Source organism: Chrysochloris asiatica, unplaced genomic scaffold, assembly GCF_000296735.1.
Source record: "Chrysochloris asiatica unplaced genomic scaffold, ChrAsi1.0 scaffold00101, whole genome shotgun sequence".
Classification (NCBI taxonomy): domain Eukaryota; kingdom Metazoa; phylum Chordata; class Mammalia; order Afrosoricida; family Chrysochloridae; genus Chrysochloris; species Chrysochloris asiatica.
The window spans coordinates 6,683,372-6,692,607 of record NW_006408619.1 but is presented as its reverse complement, the minus strand read 5'-3'; the positions used below and the strand labels follow the sequence as shown (position 1 = coordinate 6,692,607).

Genomic DNA, 9,236 nt, shown 5'->3' with positions numbered 1-9,236 from the left:
AACAACAGCCTATGCCATCTGTACACGGCTCTGATAATTTTCCAGGAGTTCACACTCCCATAGCTTAGGAATGTGATGCCTTTTCCAGAATGAACAATGATTTGTTCAAGGCAATCATATAATTCTATCGCGTTGCCCACTGATTGGTTTAAGCATGGACTTGTGATTCAACAATAAATAATAGGAGGATAGTATGAAGAGATGAAGAGAACTTCTCAGATAGATTGTCAAAAATAATAAAACAGGGAGAACATGACCATTTATTTAGCGTTGCTGATGCCTGGGGCTGCAGCATCCAGCTTGTAACTATGAGAAGACAAACTGATACATGGAAATGCCTAGAACAGTGAAAGAATCTAACCCATGTTGGCAACTTTGAACAAGGTGCTATTTTAGGAAAACAAACTCATCTGTGATGCACATTCCCTTTGGGATGGATTGAGTAAAGCTGAGAGCACACAGATCTGTTAGACGACTTTTTGATTACTGTTGATATGTGCCCATGAGTCAACTCCAACTCCTTATGACCTTATGTCTGACAGAATAAAATATTGTCTGATTCTGTGTCAGCCACACAATCATTGCAATGTTTAAGTCCATTGTTGGAGACACTGCTTCAATCTATTTAATTGAGGGTCTCCTTCCTTTTCACCATGCCTCTACTTCATCAATGATGACATCATTCTTCAGCATCTAGTCCATACTGATAACTTATACACAGTAGGCAAGACAAAGTCTCCCCATCATGGCTTATAAAGAGCATCCTGGCTGTACTTTCTCCAGGACATGTTTGTTCTTTTGGCAGTTTACAATATACTCAATAATCTTTAATATTACCATAATTCAAACATATCAAGTCTTCTTTGACCTTCTTCTTAAATTGTCCATAACTTTTGTATATATATATATATGGAGCTCTGGTAGCGTAGTGGTTACGAATCGGGCTGCGAACCTTAAGGTCAGCAGTTTGAAACTACCAGCTGCTCCGCGGGAGAAAGATGAGGCTTTCTACTCCCGTAAAGATTTACAGCCTTGGAAATCCTGTGTAGGGTCGCTATGGGTCGGAACCGACTCGATGGCACTTCACAACAACAACAACAATATATATATATATATATATATATATATCATTCAGGAGCACCAAGGCATCAGCATCAAAATGAAATCTTTGCTGTGTAAGATTTTGGAATAGTCCTAGTGAATTGACTTAATTAGACTAGTGAAAAGAAGGGACACATTAAAGAGACCTCAATGCTGAAACTTTTTTATAGGAAGAAAGTTGGTAACTAAAGCTATGCTCTGGATACAGCCTTAATTTTCTCTGCCTCTCTTCCTATCAGTAGCTGCTTAGAATATAGATAATTTTAGAAAGGGTCTAAAAAGACAGAGCCAGCTGTGCTAATAATCATTTTGTAGATACAATGAAACTTGTGAGGTGAACATTTCCATCTTGCCAATGGTATAGCTCTAGGTATCATCTGACAGTCTAAAACTAGGCAACTGAAGTAGATGCTTTAACACAGTGTTCCCCAAACTGATTCATGTTACTTCTGTGTTGTTAATAGATCTTACATAAATTATAGGAAGATAAGGCACATTGTGTGGTCAAATGGATTTAGAAATTTGAGTTAAAGTCCATAATGCAGGACTTCTGTGAGACTTTAATATTCTAATGTAGAGCATGATTCTCTAATATAGAGATGGCAGAAAACAGCATTAACAGAACTTATTGGTTTATCCACTGAAACTTTTCATCAGCGCAAGTCAAACAGACTTGTATTCTGTGAAAGCTGCTTTGGGACACAGTTTTAAACAATGATTTCACTCTAAGCTTCATTTGTTTTCCCTCTAGTGTATCATACCCTGGCTATTCAGTTTCCTCAGTGTACAAGGTCCATCACAGATGGGACTTCCAATTCCCCGGTAACCCATGAGCTGTTGTGCAGTGATATTGACATCCCTATTTAAAACATTGAAGGAAGAAGAGATGAGGTATACTACAGTGTGAATAGAGCTATTCCCAGAAGACAGAGAGGAGGAAAAGAAATCTCTCAGCCTGCCTCACATCAGGTAATGGGACAAATATTCTTTCACACCTATTGTGCATTGAGAGCCCATGTTTATATTTGAATCCACCTCTTTCAGGCCAAATAAAAGACATTTATTCCAGCAAGAGTGACTTCTCTGGTGATTGAATGCAATAGTTTCTTCCCCAAGGAGAACGATTCTTTGGCTTCATGTTCCTAGTGTTGTTCTTTATTGCAAGACTTTAGGCAGAGATGGAGTCTGCATTCTACAATGAGATTATGCTTTGCTCACCCCCAAACATGCCACCCAAGATCTTCCATACTTATACAACAGGTTGTTGTTGTTGTTAAATGCCACGAGTCCCGATGCATAGTGACCCTGTATAGTGTTTCCAAGTTATGGCTGGTCAGTTTCAACCACTGACATTGTGTTTCATACCTAACTTGCAGTCCAGAGCTTTATTCTACAGCACCACATCAGGACTTCATACAACAGGTTGTTACTGTTGTTTAGTGCCCTCAAGTCAATTCTGACTCATAATGACCCTGTACATGGTTTTGACCGAGCAGCTGGTGGGTTTGAACTGCTACACCAGGACTCCATGTACCTGGTCATGTGGTTTAAAAGTTTACAGAACACTCATGTAAATGGACTCATGCCATGGCTCTGATATTTTGTGGATTTTGACTTTGGGAAGCAATTTTAAGCTCTTTGAACCATAGTTTCCACATGTATAAGAAGGGGATATCAATAATACTATCCTTATCAACATACTCTTGTGAGACTTACACAAGCCCAAAACTGGTCAAAAGAAAAGAAAAGAAAACACAAAAACAACCATACTTAATAAAAAAGCAGTAACTGCTGTGCAAATGGTTGACTGGTAACCAAAAGGTTAGTGGCTCAATTCCACCTAGAAAGGTCTCCGAAGAAAACCCCATTCTTACCCAAGATGAGAGTTGGTGCTACAAAGACAAAAAGTGACTAGCTTACAAGCTTTCAAGAGAGAGACTAGATCCAGGGGGCGTGGAGGAAGGTAGAATCTCCACTGAGTAGCATCCAATCTGTCTAGGCGGGGCTGATGAAATGAAATGAAGATAGGTCTCTTGTGATACAGTAGTGAATAATTGCTATCAGGACTGGCTGTGAGGGTTGGAAATGTAAACGTAGATGTTTTGTAGCAAAGAAGGTAGTGATTAACTTTTCAGTCTAGGAGCAGAGGTCCCTGGGACCATCAACAGATAAGAGCAGAGAGTGGGACCCCACCCAGAGAAGCAGTCACACCAGAGATGGAGGCAGAGATGATGATGAGGAGAGATGCAGCAGCTGGGGACTTTAGACCCAGAGAGAGAGAGGGGCTGTGTGCTGACGACTGGGGGGCAGGGGGCTGGCAGGCTTGTAGGATATACCCTTTGGTTAGCTGATGATTCATGAAGGGAATTGTAACCATGGCAATGAAACGATATATGATAGGATGAATGTAAAGCTAATGTTCTCCCATGTAAAGTGTCACATAATTTACAATAAAACATTAAGAATAACCACAAAAAAACCCATCCTTATGGAATCCCCAAAGTTGATAGGTGTATTTCTGTCTCTGAAACTTGATTCAGATCATCTCCCTGATTAAGGCTGCATCTCAAATCCTTCTCTGCTTGTCTAAGTCATAGTCTTTTTACAGAGTACACATCAAACCCTAACTGTAAATGAATAATATCTCTGAATATCACAACCTTCGATCAACTCGACATTCTCTAAATGGTGTAGGAACTTATTATTGGTATCACTCAGTTGAAATTGAATCAAAGTTACATCACGAAGTTGTGAGAACTTTCTATCATTTGTGGAGGTTGTATCTGGAGGTGTGATGAGGTCTTTGTGACTTTGGACAATGGTGATGATGAACACAGGAATGGGAAGAACTCTGGGTGGGACTACTAGTACCAATTGCCAATGAGTCAGTTCTGATTCATGATGACCCCACTTTGTCAGAGTAGAGTGGTTCTCAGTAGGGTCTTCAGTTCCTGCAATTTCAGAGGTGAATTGCTATGCCTTCCTTCTTCGGGGCCTCTAGGTTTGCAGAAACTGCGGGGATATAGGTCTGAACTTTCAGGCAGTTGCTATGAAGTCCAATATACGCTAAAGGACAATAACAGAAAGGTAAACTGATGTGTCAGGTTCTCACCTAACTGGGGCCCTGGAAATTTTCTGAATCTCTTAGAACCTCAATTTTATAATCTAGACAGTAGAGCAAAACATAAAACAAGCAAGTAACCAAAAAACCTCTACATCTCATTGGGTTTTTGTAGAAACGAAATCAGTGAACTTTCTCAAAGCACTTAACACAGTGATTGACGTATTTAAGACCCGCTAAATGATGGTTATTATTATTATTGTAGATGGTAAATGAGGTATTACATTAAAGTGTTGCTGGAAGTTAGAAATAAACTGTCTCCTGGGAGAGAAAACCAACACATTAAAAAAGAGATTAACCATCTGTGGAATTAAAATATCCTGAAATAGTCTGCAGGCACTCTGATGGCAGAGTGGGTTAAACATGGGGCTGCTCACCCCAAAGAAGGTCAGCTGTTCAAATCCATCAGCCGTCCTATGAGAGAAAGATGAGGCAGGCTGCTTCTGTAAAGCCTGACAGCTTTGAAAACTCTGTGGAAACTCACGACGAGTCAAAGTTGACGTTAGGGAAGTGGATTCGGTTTGGATTTCTAAGACAGTCTGCAAGTCTGTGTGGTCATGGAGATTTGAGAAGTTTAATGAAGCAGGCAGAGATATAATATTACAAAGGCTCAGCTGGAATGTGATTCATGAAAAAGAAACCTGAAGCCCAATAAATTATATTACGAGAACTGAAGAAAGATAATCACTCTTAAGAAAATTGATAGACTCTAGAAACCGAAAAAGGTCAAAGATCAACATTATTCTATTTTTCATTCAGTACTAGGGAAGACCACCGCTCATCTATCAGTTTGTCATGTTGTGGTGACTTACATGCTTCTGTGATGCTGGACGCTATGCCACCTGTATTTCAAATACCAACAGGGTCACCCATGGTGGGCAGGTTTCAGTGAAACTTCCAGACTAAGACAGTTTGGGAAGCAGGACTTGGTAATCTAATTCTGAAAAAAAATTGGCTATTAAAAATCTGGTGACTAGCAATGAAGCACAGTATACAAAGATGAGACCCTCGGGTTGGAAGGTACTCAAAGATAACTGGGGAAGACCTGCCTCCTAAAGGAAAGTGGACCTCAATAACGTGGACGAGGCAAGCTTTTGGGACTTAGATTTGCTGATGTGGCATGACTAAATATGAGAAGAAAAGCTGTAGTTATTCATTAATAACTGAAGGTGAATTTTAAAGATATGATTCTAGGAAAATTGGAGCTTATCAGAATGCAATGGGTTGCCTACAGATTGGCATCATAGACATTGTTGCTGTGGTTGTGTGCCATTAAGTCAGTTCTGACATAGTGACCCATATCCAGTTCCTGAGAGCAGTTGGAACTGAGTTTGAACTGCTAATCTTGTGATTACCAGTTCAGTGCTTATCCTACATTGATGTTGTTGTTAGGTGGCATCGAGTCAGAACTGACTTAGAGCAAACCTATGCACACCAGAATGAAGCATTTTCCAGTCCTGCACCAAGCTCACAATCATTGCTACATTTGAGTCCATTGATGCTGCTACTGTGCTAATCCATCTCACTGGGGGTCTTCCTCTTGTTCTCCAAATCTCCACTTTAGCAAATATAATATCCTTCTCTAGGATTATGTCCCAAGTATGAGAGATGAAGTCTGGCCATCCTTGCTCCCAAGGAGCACCCTGCTATAATTCTTCTTTTGGCAGTCCACGATACTTTTTTTTTTTTACAGGTATCACTTTATTTTTGTGATAAACTATTCTGCAAAAATAGTTTCTTAAAACTCATACATATTGCCAAACCTATTTACAGTAGTAAATAAGTTTACTTCACTAGTAACTCAACAGTAGACAAAAGGTTGATATGAAATGTCATACATTGACATCGGTCCAATGATGCAGCAACCCCTCTTCCCAACATTGAACACATTCAAATCACCATAACTTCTAAGAGAAAAAGTAAAGCTATTCACTTAGAAAGCTATTCAGTCTCCTCTGGCGAATTTGAGGAAAGGAATAGTTAAGACAATCACTTTCATGTCTTTAACTTTGACCCAGAGTAGAATAACAGTAATAAACACATTTACACCAGAATAAACATATATGTACACATTTATGCCTACATGTATATGCTTCACAAAACAATGTTGATTTTAATGATCTTTTCTGTTCTTTACTATTTCTTTCCTTTTCATTTTTAAATTCACTTCTCATAGCTATAAACACTGATATTTCCTGTTAATGACTGCCACCCATCTCCAGGAAAACACTGGTCTGAGGGCAATAGAGGGAATAGAGGGGGAGGTAGATTCAAACCATGTCTCTAGGAGCTCTGGAATTCTTTGGCAATATCTCAGGAACCATCAAGAGAAGTGGGGCAAGGAGAGACTCAGCACACACAGACCCAGATCCTGCTCCATGTCGACAAAGTGACTCAACAACTATCTTGAGATTTCACTTAGAGGCAATAAAAAAAAGGAGAATTCTCAGTTTAAAATAAAAAATTAACTTTCAGGATCCCTTTGACTCAGCAATAGTGGATATGATTTTCCAATTGTGTGACTCTAGAAGTACATTTTCACTTAAAGCTATAAAATAAATCACAAGTCTAAATCTCACTATAAATTCAAAATAATAGTATTCAATCACAAAAACTTAATACCAACCATTCAAAGCTTCATAGTCTATAATCTTAGAATCACTGTCTGGATAAAAGTGCTGAAGGTATCGCAGCATCTCCAGTCCCTTCCCCCAAACCCACCTGTACAAAACAACCATCAAGGCTTCTCTCTTACTAAAAGTAAGAGAGAATGTTTTTCATAATAAAGCAGTTGTATATTTCTAACTTTGACATATAACCAAGTAAACAGACTAAGCAACATGAGTTCAACTTTCTCTTTTTGGGTTCCATAGGACATCAGTACGCTAAACCAAAAAGTCAGAAACTTTCTTATTCATGAAAACATGCATCTTCCCACTGGAGTTACCTCCAGTCAAAATATACTGAGTTGGGTGCATGGCGTTGATAGAACACACAGAGGCAAAGAATTTTCCGTCAAAAGAATGCAGCCATTTTCCTATCTTGTGGAAGATTTCTACCCACCATGGATGGGCCATACTTCCAACTGTGACACAGTCTTCTTGTTTAGGATGTCACACAACTTGGAACCTGGTCAACCAGTACACAGTGATAGTGTTATGCCTGATTGTGGAGAGGAAAGGAATCTGAAGGGACAGACATATAGCTATTGTCAAAGATTCTGAAATTGAAGTCAGCACAAGTTGTCACCATTCTGCAGCCAATTTATAGGTGAAGAATAGGCAGAGGCAATGTTCTTTGTATGTTCAGTCAAAGAAATCAAATGATCAGCTTCCCATGGGGGTCAGTCTTCTTGCATCATAAATATAAACATTCCGCAATCCAGTAACAAAATACTGTCTATACATGAGGTGGACGTGAACAGCTCTTATTTTTTTCCATAGAACACTTGATAAATGTCTCATAAGAAACTCCAGGTGTCTGTCTATCCCCTATTGACATACTCCATCCCAGTGTCCTACTGTTAACATGAAGGCATCTTCTGCCAAGAAGTCAAAAGAATAAAAGGCACTGCTTTCATTTCTATACACCTCTTCAAAAATAGCTCTGGAAAATCTTCACAACGCAATATGCCATCAGAGCTCAATGACAGTACGTGGAATGAATTGGTGGGTGAAAAGTGAAGACAGATAACTGGCTGATTATGGGGTTGAAAAACATATACCCCATCTTCTTTAGGTTCCTGGGTCAAATCCCAAAGTCTGATCTGCCCAGATTTGCTGCCTGCTGCCACCAAAGTTCTAGTCTCTGATGGGTAGAGATCCACAGAGAACACTGAATTTCTGGTAACTTTACAAACAGTATCTTCATTAATGACCAGATGATTCCTTCTTGGTATTCTTACTACTTGTAATGCTCATTTCTGCCCATGTTTGTATAAATCCTTCAAACAGTTCGTTGTCATCATCTTGATTTTCAGGAGTCATTCCTAAAGGCCCAGAAGGTAATAAAGACTTTTCATCTGCTTCTAATGCTGGCTAGATCAGAGCTACTGGTAATGGGACTCCTAAAGGGTCTACTTTTAGTAACCACATTGACCTTTTACAGCTAGTCTCATTTTCTCTCTTCTTAGGTTTCTTTCTCTTGGATTCAGCAGGTTGTCTCTTCTTTATCATTTCATGGAGTCTTGAAGCTGACTCAGTCAATTGAAGAGAAGCAAAAAAGTTTGCATTTTCTGATTTGTTCTTTAGTCTCTTCCTTTCATATGGTGACAATCCTGAAAAGTCATCCAGGCCTGGGCTGGCATCTTCATCACTGTCTCCATCCTGACTGCTTTCCATATCATCACTGAGAATCACTGCAACTGAAGTGCTCTTAGATTGTTGCTTATTACGTTCAGGATGAACATCAAAGGATGATTTTTGAAAAGAGGATTCTGCCTTGGAATATGTAGCTTCCACCTTTGGAGTTAAAATCCCTCTGCAAGCTTTCTTTATTTCAGACTTCTTATACAGAATATCATTAGCATTTTTTTAAATATTGATTTGGGATGCTTAAATTGGCTTAGCTTGTCATTACTGAGTGGAAAGGCAGCAAAGTGAAACTTAACTATTTTTTCTAAAACTCTCCCTGGTCCTGGGCTCAGAGACACATAAGGGAGATTTTGATTTTCTTTGTAATCATTCACTTGGGGTAGCTGCCTGGAACCTGCCTTCCCTTTTGCCACCAACATCCATGGCATTTTTAATATTCTCCTCCAACACAGTAACTCAAAAGCATCATTTTTTTTTATGGTCTTCCTTGTAAACTTCCCAACATTCACACACACAAGAGGTTATTGAAAACACCATGGCTTGGATCAAGCACACCTTAGTCCTCAAACTGACATCTTTGCTCCTCAACACTTTAAAGACTTTTTGTGCATCAGATTTGCCTAATGCAATATGTCTTTTGATTTCTTAACTGTTGTTTCCATAAGTGTTGATGGTTGAATTGAGCAAAATGAAGTCATTGA

The 9,236-nt window shown here is 39.2% G+C and overlaps 1 pseudogene; it reads right to left on the bottom strand.

Moving 5' to 3' along the window:
• Positions 1 to 7,107: 7,107 nt before the first annotated feature.
• LOC102820284 lies at positions 7,108 to 8,963 on the bottom strand (annotated as a pseudogene).
• Positions 8,964 to 9,236: the final 273 nt, after the last annotated feature.